The 13,251-nt window shown below is 41.7% G+C and overlaps 1 protein-coding gene across 1 annotated transcript in view; it reads left to right on the top strand.

Annotated features, from left to right (window-relative positions):
• The window catches only part of HNF4G (hepatocyte nuclear factor 4 gamma), a 137,013-nt gene continuing 123,962 nt past the window's right edge, over positions 201–13,251 (top strand). Inside the window, exon 1 of the mRNA XM_018058391.1 lies at positions 201–537. The gene's annotated coding sequence lies outside the window, so the exon portion shown is untranslated. The remainder of the gene's footprint in view (positions 538–13,251) is intronic.

Here is a 13,251-nt window from a genome sequence, read left to right as displayed (position 1 = left end):
CTCCGGGAGGCCCGGGGAGAGCCGCTCGGGTCCACGCGGGCAGAGCTCCGGCACTCGCCAGCCCGCCCGCCGCTCGCCCCGGGGCCTTGGGAACCGGGAAGCCAGCGCGCCGAGGCGGTGGCGGCCTCGCCGCTTTCAGTTTTCATTGAGGCAGCTGGTTACTGTTTAACATCCCCACCCACGTTTCAGTTTGTTTAGTAAATCGATCGGACGGTGAGAGTCAGGCCGCTGTTCTGTCGCCATTGAGCCGAGCTAATACCCTCCCAGCATATGGTCTAAAGTCTCTGCTAGCGATCCGGAAAAACAAACAAACAAACAAAACAACAACAAAACAACATCCTTACGCCTCGTCTCCCCGATCACTGCGCCCCACCCCCACCGTCCACCTCGGCGCCCGCAATCCTCCTTCCCAGGCTGGGAAAAGTGCGGCCCGGGACCCCCGCAGCCGGGGCGGGTGGGGGGAACCTGCCGTCGGGAGATGCGGCGGCGGCCGCGCGGCTACGGCGACGCGGGAGCTCCGGGAGCCGCTCCGCGCAGGTAAGTTTCCCCGCCGCGCCCCCGAGCCCAGCGGCTGAGCCCCAGCCTGCCGACCCCGGCCGGGGTCGGACCGGAGGACCTCGGTTCCCCTCCCGCGGCTGCATCAGGGACGCCCGCCCGGGAGGGGCTGAGCCTTAGGACCCCCTAGGCCAGTCGAGCTTGAAAGCAGATACCCCGAGGCCTCCCACAGCCCGAAGTGCGGGAAAGAAGAAAGGGCCGGAGGTGAGGCAGCGGGGGAATGCGCCAGCCGGTCACTCAGGAAAAGGAGAAAATAAAAGTTGGATGTGTTTGGTAGAGGAACTTTCGGTGTCTGTCGGCGAGTCACGTGGTTGCCAGGTCTCTGGGGGCTTTGGTGGAATTTTTTTTTTTTTTTTTTTTGTGGCCTGGGGCCAGGCCAGGGCTTTGGGATATTCTATGGACCTCGGAGGTTTGTAGGAAGGTGTTTGGCCCTAGAGCATCACCATAGGCCTTTGCTCCTGTCTCTCTTAGCCTCTGCCAGTTCTCTCTTAGACACATTTTGAGAGTGGGTATCTTCAGGTGATGCCTCTGGGGCGATTATATGAAGAATGTAGGTGTATGTCTTTATGTCTGTCTATACATGTATGTGCATATATATATATAATCGTTATATAGAATTATATAATACATAATTCAATTTAAATCACCTTAGCTTCCTTAGGGAAGAAATGTTCTTTGGAAGCTTATTTAAACAATGTACAGGTTAAGCAATAATCACTCCATGTCTAACGGGAATAGCCCAGCACGTGATAAGATCTTCGAACTGAATGTAATGGGCTTCATACCTGATGTGCTGCTCTTCTAAGACTTGCTCTAAACAATTACAGGACCCCTCTCCAACAAGCAATCTGCCTTCAGTCAGCTTTCCTATGAGGGCAGCCCTAGAGAATGCAGACTGCAGCGCTGTCCACTTCATGGGATGTCCTGAAAACGAAACACTTCATAAATAGGAACATTTTCTGCTTTTGTTTTGTTACTTTCTCCTGCTCTTCCGTTCATTTCATATGCATATTCTCTTCATTGGTACAATATTCTTCCCTTCCAGCTAGCACCAGTTTTTTCATAATAACCTTGTTGTCCCCACCCTCTCAGCACACTTCCCTCTGGTTTCATCTGTTGTGCTCAGTACTATCAGTCAAGTCACCTGATCTATTTATTTATTGTGAGTTTGAAGTCAGTGGCCTAGAAGGGTTGGGCTCCTCTCTGGTACCATTTGGGTGAGAAGGTGGAGAAAGAAGGTGACCAGTGGTGGTAAACTACTTATTTTTCACTTTTCAAAAGTGTAGGTGGAGGGCTGTTCTCTTCTTCCCATTCCTCCTCAGCTCCATTTATAGGCCTTACAAATAGGGAATGTTTCTCATCATGCTTTGTGAAGGTATGTGTATGTTAGTCACTTAGTCATGTCTGACTCTTTGTGACCCCATGCATTAATTGGCCAGGCTCCTCTGTCCATGGAATTCTCCAGGCAAGAATACTGGAGTGGTTTGCCATTCCCTTCTCTAGAATCAAACCCTGGATTCCTGCATTACCAGCAGATTCTTTACTGTCTGAGCTACCAGGGCAGCCCTTTTTAACTAGAGTGTGTCTATTAAGATCTCATAAGCATTTTATTCAGTTGTCATTTTAAGCATATGCGACAGCAGAAATTAATTTGGGGGATGACTAAGTTTTTTTTTTTTACACTTGCAAATAATAATGCAAATAATAACTTTTCATTCCCTGTATCTTTTGAAAATTCTTGTTATTTTCTTTGAATTCTAAAAGTACTACTTGCTTATAAAGCAACAAGAAAATTATAGTAAAATATACAGTGAACCCCCTTTCCTATTCCATTCCGTATGTGTAACTGCTGTTGGTTTGGACTTGTGTTCCTTTATGTGTATGATAGTGATGGTGGCAAAGTTGTGTCCGACTCTTGCGACCCTGCGGACTATAGCCCGCAGTCTCCTCTGTCCATGGGATTTCCCAGGCAAGACTACTGGAGTAGGTTGCCATTTCCTTCTCCCGAGGCTCTTCCTGACCCAGAAATCGAGCCCTGGTCTCCTGCATTGACAGGTGGATTTTTTACCGCTGAGCCATCAGGGATTCCCTCCCATGTGTAACCACAGGAATCTTTCATTATTTCAAAAAAATTGGATAATGGTTTACTTATCAGTGTTCTGAAATTTGCTTTCTTATAATATTTCTCAAATATTTCTCTGTCAATATATGAAGATTTCTTTTTAAACGTATCTACCTAATGTAGCCAGCCAACCAATATCCCCCAGAATATTCACTTGGATTTTTCAGTTTCTTATTATTACAAAGAGTGATGCAGTGGTTATCTGTGTACATTGTCTCTGCAAGAATACTACAGAAGATTTATTCTGAGAATTACCGGTTCCAGGGGGATGTTCACTTTAAATTTGATGGATATTGTAAAGACCCTTCCTAAGTACCCACAGTGTCGTTACCTTACTCTTGCCAACACTGGATAGTAATGATTTGTTTAAAATGTTGCCAGTCTGATTGTTGAAAAGTGGATTTCTCATTAACAGAGTTGGATATTTGGAAATTATATAACCAGCCCTGTAACGTCTAACTTGGAGAGCTTGAGAATTTTGCTTTGAGAATATAGTAATAAAGTGGAAAAGGAATTAAATACATTTTAAAATATCACTCTTATTTTGAGCTTGTAAAAGACTGTATTTGACTCTATTAGTCACTATCCATTTACTGAATGGCTAGAGATACTGGTGCATGCTAAGTGAGAATTTCGATGTTACAAACATGTGACTCTGGTGAGCCTAATAGTTGCTGTTGTGATTGTGTGGCTCTTGACTTATGTGTTTGCTATCTTTGTAAGAGGATTCACATCCCTAGAAATGAAACATAATTTTAAGTGAGATATTGTAGTTTGGAATCCTTAGGCAACTATACATGCAAACAGAACAACTGAGTGTACAGTGACACATCATTGTTTGTACATACATATATCCTTGCCGAATTGCTCTGTCTACTCTCCTCATAGAAATTTTCCCCTATTGGTATTAATCAGCTTATACATAGACTCATAAAGTGCTTCAAATATGGCTTCCTCTTACATTTGGGAGAGCTATTTAGGAATCTTAATAATACATGTTTTTTGCTGAAACTTATTGAATCCTTAATACATGTTACATATTGTTCTAAGCCATTCTTATGAATTTTTTCTTTTATATTCTTTAAACAAATCTATGCAGCTAATACTAATATTCTCCCCATTTTCAGATGGGAAAAATGAGGCAGAGAAATATAAAAACTTGACTAAGGCCACACACATCTCTAGAGGATAAAACTGGGGATTCAAGTCCAGGCACTGTGAATCTCAGCCATGGGAGTGACCTTGGCACCTTCAAGAAGTTCTTGATTGTTCACTGTACAGGACTGCCCAGCTGAAGCGGACATGAGGAATGATACCTTGATTAGACCCCACAGGCCTTGCCATGTCTCCTTATTCTTGACCAAGTATTCCTGGGGGGAAAGCACTTCTAGGTCACAAAAGTCTGTAAGGAACAGCAACAACCCTGCTCCATGTATGCATAGTTGCATGTTTATATAAGTAACTTTGAAACTCAGTACTATCTTACCCATTCATCATGGATAACCTTAAAGAAAAACTTTCTCTTTACGATATGGACTTCTGTTGTTGTTTAGTGGCTAAGTTGTGCCTGATTCTTTGGACCCCATAGACTGCAGCGTGCCAGGCTTCCCTGTCCTTCACTATCTCCCAGTTTGCTCAAATTCATGTCCGCTGAGTCAGTGATGCCATCCAACCATCTTATCCTCTGCTATACTTGTACTTCCTACCTTGTATTTGATACATAAGGAGACGGAATGCTCTCTATATGGGAGAATTAGCTCATAGCTTCTGATATCGTGTTGCTATGAAAACCTTTGGTTTGTATCCAGATGACCTTGTGGAAAATGCGTAGGGAATTAATTTTTGTCTATTTTTGTGTGTGTGATTCTCTTAACATTTTGGGGGACCTGAAGGTCTTTGAGGATGACCACCTCATGCGATGTAAGCCTAGAGAGACTGCTTTGTTGTCACATAGGGATGCTTCTGTTCCTGCCCAGCTGTTTACTAAAACGGGGACAAAAGCTGGGGCACTTGGGCAAGTTAACCTCTTTGAAGCCTAGTTTCCTCATTTTTGAAGTATATGTGATTATACCATCTGTCTCATAGAATTCATGTAATGATTATATATGTTAATAATACATGTAAACATTTAGACCAATGCCTGGCATATACTAGGTACCTGACATGTGTTGCTGTTATTGTTGTGATAGAATGCGATAATTCATCTACAATGCTACTTGATTGTTGTGAATAAGTTAATAAGTGTCATCCTCTTTTATTGACCCTCTCTCTAAAGGAATTATACATAGGGGCTTCCGAGGTAGCTCAGCAATAAAGAATCTACCTGTCAATGCAAGAGCCTCAGGAAATGTGGGTTCAATCCCTGGGTTGGGAAGAGCCCACGGAGGAGGAAATGGCAACCCACTCCAGTATTCCTGCTGGGAAAATTTCATGGACAGAGAAGCCTGGCAGGCTACAGTCCATGGAGTCGCAAAGGGTCGGACACAACATCAGTGACAGAGCACGCACACAAATTGCATAAGACTTCAAGAGTTTTATGGTGGCCACTGCACCCCTGGCCACCCCCTCTAATAGGCCTCAGAGATCAGTGATGAGTAAGAGACACAGTCCCTGAATTCATGAAGTGCTTAGGTGAACAGTGTAGACGAGGAACATCCCGAGTATCTAGTTCAGTGGTTAGAACACGGGCTGAGGAATTATCAAAACTTTGATTCAAATCTCAGTTTTGCCCTCTGCCAGCTGTGTATCCCTGGGTGTCGCTTAACATTTCTGTGCCTCAGTTTAAATAGTTTTGAAGTAAAAATAACAGTCTTTATTCTTAAAGTATATGTGGATTAATTCTTATATTACTTAAGTCAAGCATTTTATTTGTTGAACATTTGACCCTTTCTCTGCACTCTATTTCAGTATAGAAAAATCACATTTATAGATGATAGTGAAAAATTGTTATAGACATCTAGATAGTGAATTCCCATCTCATTTAAAAGTATCTACTGATACCACTATCTGGGTCTGGTAATTTAGCATTTTTTAAAATATGTTTAATCTTTTTCTATTGTCTCTCTCGGCTTGCCTAGCGTGTTGCACTTTGTGTGTGTTCTTGGTCAGATTATGGAGTCTGTCCCAGTTTTTTTTTTTTTTTTTTTTTTTTCCCTTTTGCTTTTCTTGTTTCTGACATTATGGCTATAGTTTGCAAAGAAAGTTTGTATTTTAATTTAAGTGGAATGGAATTATATGCACTGTACTAGATACCTGGAATGTTGCTGCTAAGTCGCTTCAGTCGTGTCCGACTCTGTGTGACCCCACAGACGGCAGCCCACCAAGGTCCCCCGTCCCTGGGATTCTCCAGGCAAGAATACCTGGAATAGGGACATAAATAAATCAGTGTCCCCACTCTCAAACACAGATAATCTACTTGGAAGACAAACACATACAACCATCTATAACATAGAGTGATAACTCTTGTATTAGTGCAGTAAATAGAAATACCATGGAAAATGGAAACACAGAAGATGACATTTAGCTTGAATGTCCTAGAGAGATTTCATGGAAGAATAAGTGGTTTTCCGATTAGCTCTTGCTGAATAGAGAATAATCAGAAAGGGGTTTGGGGCAGAGGAGATTACATTTGAAATAAGTGGAATGGCAAGAAATGAACTGGGGAAGGAGCACTGGGCCATTCTGACAATCCTGAACGTGGATAACAAACGTTTGAGCTACGTCCTGTAGGTAATGGGGAGCATCAAAAGTCTATAAGTAGGTTGAGTTAGGAAAGCTTTCTGTCTCCTTTTTCTTTTTTAAAACTGATTGGCAACATTTTGGAGGCTGGATCACAGAGGCACAGATAAGAGACAGGAGACTTGTGGGAAGCTTTCTCAATTGCCCAATGGAAAGGAGATATGAAGAGGATAAGGTAGACTTGAGAGATCTTTTGAAGCTCCTTCAGTTGACTTTAAGAACTGTAGAATAAGGGCGATGAGACAGTATGAAGGATTGAAGCAGACCTTAAATCTTTAGGGTTGTACAGGAAGCTTTGATTTGATCATGGTCATTATAGATTTGTAGTTTTTCAACTATTATAGTCCTAAAAATTGTCCATATTTTAAAACCTAGCTTGTATGGCAAAACTAAACCTCATTTGGCCATTTGAGCCAGATTGTCAAGTACTTAGGAAAAAGATTGTTTCTCTAGTTTGTTCTCTTGTCTAGAAGATTTGTTTCTCTAGCAAAGGCATTACTATTTTTAATGTGAATTTTTGCAGTAACCAACTGTTCTCCCTTCCTGGTTAGTCTTAACTCCAATTATTTCTCATGATAGTGGTTAGAATGATATAGAGAAAACAGGTCTGACATTGTCTTTTTTCTTCTACTTAAAACCATTCATTAACTTCCTAATACCCTTATCATGAACTCCAAGTGTGTTTACATCACTAGACCCTGTGTGACTTGGTCTGGATTTCCACTCCAAGCTTCATCTCTCTTTTCTTGACATCTCTGTAGTTTTTAGTGGAAATCTCTTCTGTTTCCTCAAAGGCACCATGCTCTGCACCTTCAAAAGTCCTGTATCTATTGTTTGGAAAACTCTCTGCTGTTGTCATCATCCTTTCCCTCCCTGCCTTCTAGTCACCTTCCACCTTTCTTGTGGGTCTTTGCTTAAATACCACCTCTCCTGACCTCCTGCCCCAATATACCAATTTCGTTCTATCTTGTTCTTTCCCTGTCATATTTACCACCTTCATCACACACTGTGGTTGCATGTTTGATGATGATTCTCTTAGGCTCGAGTGTTAGACCTCTGAGAATAAGAAATATGTTATTCTTGCTCACTTCTTTATTTGGGCATTTAGCTGAGGTTCAATGAGCTTGTGTTCACTGAATGAATCAGTAGCTTTAATGGAGATGATTGTTCAGTTGCTAAGTCATGTCTGACTCTTTGTGACCCCATGAATGCAGCATGCCAGTCTTCCCTGTCCTTCAGTATCTCCTGGAGTTTGCTTAAATTCATGGCCATTGAGTCAGTGATGCTATCTAACCATCTCATTCTCTACTGCCCCCTTCTCCTTTTGCCTTCAATCTTTCCCAGCATCAGGGTCTTTTCCAGTGAGCTGGCTCTTCACATCAGGTGGCCAAAATATTAGTTCTTCACCTTCAGCATCAGTTCTTCCAATGAATACTCAGGGTTGATTTCCTTTAGGATTGACTGGTTTGATCTCCTTGTAGTCCAAGAGACTCTTAAGAGTCTTCTATAACACCACAATTCAGAAGCATCAGTTCTTCAGCCCTCAGCCTTCTTTATGGTCCAACTCTCACATCTGTACATGACCATGGGAAAAACCATAGCTTTGACTGTACAGACCTTTGTTGGCAAAGTGATGTCTCTGCTTTTTAAGTACATTGTCTTGGTTTGTCATAGCTTTTCTTCCATGGAGCAAGTGTCTTTTAATTTCACAGCTGCAGTCACTGTCCACAGTGATTTTGGAGCCCAAGAAAATAAAATTTGCGCTGTTTTCATTTTTTTGGTCATCTATTTGTTATTAACTGATGAGACTGGATGCCATGATCTTTGTTTTTTGAATGCTGAGTTTCAAACCAGCTTCTTCACCCTCCTCTTTCACCCTCATCAACAGGCTCTTTAGCTCCTCTTCACTTTCTCCCATTAAAGTTGTGTCATCTGCATATATCAGGTTGTTGATATTTCTCCCAGCAGTCTTGATTCCAGTTTGTGATTCATCCAGTCTAGCATTTTGCATGATGTACTCTGCAAGTTAAATAAGCAGGGTGGCAATATACAGCCTTGAAGTACTCCTTTCCCAATTTTGAACCAGTCAGTTTTTCCATGTTCAGTCTAGCTGTTGCTTCTTGACCTGCATATAGGTTTCTCAGGAGGCAGGTAAGGTGGTCTGGTATTCCTCTTTAAGAAGGAATGTGAAATATCAATAGTAGAATTAAAACATTTGTTGAGAACCTAATTTTCAAGCTAGATTCTACTTTGGGTATTAAGCAATGACTGGAAATTCTCTGCTAACGTTTTCATGTCTGGTTAGGGATATGCCTTAAAGAATAACTGCCCATTATTATAAGGGTAAGTTTTGAGTGCTGGAGAAGTATTATAGTAATATAGCAGAAGGCCCACTATTTTTTCCTGGATTAGGTTACACAGGATGTATGAATTCTTTATTTTTAAGTCAAGGGATATAATTTATTGATACTGAGGTATAATTGCATTGAGATAAGTATACTACTGTAGGAAGGAATCCCTTAGAAGAAATAGAGTAGCCATCATGGTCAACAAAAGAGTCCGAAATGCAGTACTTGGATGCAATCTCAGAAACAACAGAATAATCTCTGTTTGTTTCCAAGGCAAACCATTCAATATCACAGTAATCCAAGTCTATGCCCCAACCAGTAATGCTGAAGAAGCTGAAGTTGAACGGTTCTGTGAATACCTACAAGACCTTTTAGAACTAACACCCAAAAAAGATGTCCTTTTCATTATAGGGGACTGGAATGAAAAAGTAGAAAGTCAAGAAACACCTGGAGTAACAGGCAAATTTGGCCTTGGAATACGGAATGAAGCAGGGCAAAGACTAATAGAGTTTTGCAAGAAAATGCACTGGTCATAGCAAACACCCTCTTCCAACAACACAAGAGAAGACTCTACACCTGGATATCACCAGACGGTCAACACCGAAACTGGAAATAGAACTGCCTTATGACACAGCAGTCCCACTGCTGGACATACACACTGAGGAAACCAGAATTGAAAGAGACATGTGTACCCCAATGTTCATCGCAGCACTGTTTACAATAGCCAGGACATGGAAGCAACCTAGATGTCCATCAGCAGATGAATGGATAAGAAAGCTGTGGTACATATACACAATGGAGTATTACTCAGCCATTAAAAAGAATACATTTGAATCAGTTCTAATGAGGTGGATGAAACTGGAGCCTATTATACAGAGTGAAGTAAGCCAGAAAGAAAAAATATATTTTTAACTGAATAGCATAATATTGTATGGCTATGCTGCAATTTGTTTATTCATCCACCTATTGATAAACATCTGAACTGTTTCTAGTTTTTCGTTCTTACAAATAGAGCCGCTCTGAACCTTCTTTTAAAAAGAGTCTGTGGGGGTAAATGCTTTCATATGTTTTATGTAATTACCTAGCAGTATAATGGCTAGATCTTATGGGAAAAAACAGGTTTCCACAGTAGTTGTATCATTTTATGTTCCCATCAGTAATGCTTGAGTTCCAGTGTCCTCACATCCTTAAGAACACCTGGTATGATCAGTCTTTTAATTTTAGGTATTCTGAACAGTATCTGATGAGATTTCGCTGTGATTTCAATTTACATTTCCCTGATGACTAATGATGCTGAGCATCTTTTCACGAGCTTAGGTACCATTAAGCGGCTTTCTTTGGTGGTTCAAACCTATGCATCTGTGCCCCCCACCCACCCATCTTTTTGTTATTTTATTTATTTATTTTGACAGTGCTGCATGACTTGTGGGATATTAGGTCCCTTACCAGGAAACAACCCCGACTCTTGGGAGTAAAAGCATGGAGTCCCAACCACTGAACTGCCAGGGAATTTCTCCCCCACCCATCTTTTTAAAATTGAGCAGTTTGTCTTATTATTATTGAGTTGTAAGTGTTCTATGTATATTATAAGTTCTCTTTCAGATATGAGATTTTAAAATGTTATCTCCCTAAATGAACTTACTTTTATACAAGGGGTAGGATTTGAATGAAAGAAGAATAAAGGATATTTTAGTCTTAAATAGGAATAGCATTGATTTTGTAGTTTCATGAGGCTCCAGTGTAAAACAGAAAAAGATGGTAGAAAGTGAGTTCACAAAAGTAAGAAGAAACCTGAAAATATAGGCTTTTTGATGTCATACTATGGAATTTAGACTCTGTGTGTGTGTGTGTGTGTGTGAGAGAGAGAGAGAGAGCACTAACATTAATAAATATCTGTACAATAACAATGTTGATGATACTTGAACTTCACAGTTTATAAAATTCTTTCATATGCAGAATTTATAATGTTTCCCTCTACATTATTTGTCTTGTGACAAACATGAAAAGATACTGAGACTGGAAGATAAGTGTGCTGCTGCTGCTAAGTCGCTTCAGTCGTGTCCGACTCGGTGCGACCCCATAGACGGCAGCCCACCAGACTCCCCTGTCCCTGGGATTCTCCAGGCAAGAACACTGGAGTGGGTTGCCATTTCCTTCTCCAATGCATGAAAGTGAAAAGTGAAAGTGAAGTCGCTCAGTCGTGTCTGACTCTTAGTGACCCCACGGACTGCAGCCTACCAGGCTCCTCCATCCATGGGATTTTCCAGGCAAGAGTACCGGAGTGGGGTGCCACTGCCTTCTCCAGGGAGATAAGTGTACACAGTGTTAAATATGGGTTTTGGGGTTTTGAGCAAATGTTTTTTTGGCTTGTGTGTGCGTGTACATTTAATGTGTAAAAGTGATAGCTGGGTTGATCTGCAGGGATAGGCGAATGAACACTTACAGTGTTCAGTGTTGAGACAGGGAGGGACAAGGTCCTCCTGAGCTCCCTTAGATGGTACAATAGACCCTGATAGAGGTTGGGGATTGTATAATTGTAGTGTTAATACTTTGAAAATGACCTTTCACAGTTACCATAGAGTGATTTGACAAAATTGCCAAAATCTCAAGATGATTTTCTAGATTCTGTGAACATTCTACTGAATAAGGAATTGCGTTTGTCTTACATGTGTATAAGTTAATTTTCCAAGGGAGAAAAAAACAGTATAATCAAGTTCTTCATTTTTGAATTTTAATTTTTTAGTTCCTCATGAGAAGTTCAAAGATAATGGAAAGCTCTCAAACATAATCCTCTCATTCCGTATATTCTCTTCCCATTGTCCTGCTCCTGGCTTTGCCATCCTTCCCTCTGCCTCTCAGGTTTGGTTCTTCTTCTGCCTTGTAGACGTCCATCTTCTCATTGTATCGTCACATGTTCTTCCCTTCCCGAGTGATGGTATCTCAATCTCTTCTCATAAGGACACCAATCATATCGGATTAACGGAGGATGCACCCATGGGAACTCATTTTATCTTAACTACTCTTTAAAGGGCCTTCCTTGGTGGCTCAGACAGTAAAGAATCTGCCTGTAATGAGGGAGGCCCAGGTTCCATGCCTGGGTCAGGAAAATCACCTGGAGAGGGGAATGGGAACCCACTCTAGTATTCTTTCCTGAAGAATTCCATGGACAGAGGAACCTGGCAGGCAACAGTCCGTGGGGTCACAAAGAGTTGGACAGGACTGAGTAACTGACACTTTCACTTTCACTCTTTAAAGCTCCATCCCCAGATACAGTTATATTCTGCGGTGCTAGAAGTTGGGACTTACAAAGTTTGAGGGTTGGGGAGATACAATTCAGTTCAAAGCAGCAGGGTAACAAAGTATTTAGTTTTATTATAATCTTAGATATTCAGATCTTCCTTAAGGCTCACGTATATTTTTGTTTTAGTCTCTAAATTAAATCAACTGAGTCCAAAACCCGAATCATTTATGTTGATCTCTAAAAAGCCTTCTTCTCTCTACACTTCCTCTCATCTATGTTCTGGTCCCTTAATGTTTCCTCCTTTTGAGCAGTCCCTCTGGCCAGGACAAATGGCACATATTATAGGAATAACTTGAGGTGGTATCTCAGTTCAGTTCAGTCGCTCAGTCGTGTCCGACTCCTTGTGACCCCATGAATTGCAGCACGCCAGGCCTCCCTGTCCATCACCATCTCCTAGAGTTCACTCAGACTCACGTCCATCGAGTCCGTGATGCCATCCAGCCATCTCATCCTCAGTTGTCCCCTTCTTCTCCTGCCCCTAATCCCTCCCAGCATGAGTCTTTTCCAATGAGTCAACTCTTCGCATGAGGTGGCCAAAGTACTGGAGCTTCAGCTTTAGCATCATTCCTTCCAAAGAAATCCCAGGGTTGATCTTCAGAATGGACTGGTTAGATCTCCTTGCAGTCCAAGGGACCCTCAAGAGTCTTCTCCAGCACCACAGTTCAAACGCATCAATTCTTCAGCGCTCAGCCTTCTTCACAGTCCAACTCTCACATCCATACATGACCACAGGAAAAACCATAGCCTTGACTAGACGGACCTTAGTCGGCAAAGTAATGTCTCTGCTTTTGAATATACTATCTAGGTTGGTCATAACTTTTCTTCCAAGGAGTAAGCGTCTTTTAATTTCATGGCTGCAGTCACCATCTGCAGTGATTTTGGAGCCCAAAAAAATAAAGTCTGACACTGTTTCCACTGTTTCCCCATCTATTTCCCATGAAGTGATGGGATGAGATGCCATGATCTTCGTTTTCTGAATGTTGAGCTTTAAGGTAACTTTTTCACTCTCCTATTTCACTTTCATCAAGAGGCTCTTTAGTTCCTCTTCACTTTCCGCCGTAAGGTGGTGTCATCTGCATATCTGAGGTTATTGATATTCCTCCCGGCAATCTTGATTCCAGCTTGTGCTTCTTCCAGTCCAGTGTTTCTCATGATGTACTCTGCATGTAAGTTAAATAAACAGGGTG

Source organism: Capra hircus, chromosome 14 (genome assembly GCF_001704415.2).
Source record: "Capra hircus breed San Clemente chromosome 14, ASM170441v1, whole genome shotgun sequence".
NCBI lineage: Eukaryota > Metazoa > Chordata > Mammalia > Artiodactyla > Bovidae > Capra > Capra hircus.
Note: the sequence above shows the minus strand (reverse complement) of the source record. Positions and strands in the feature narration are given on the sequence as shown.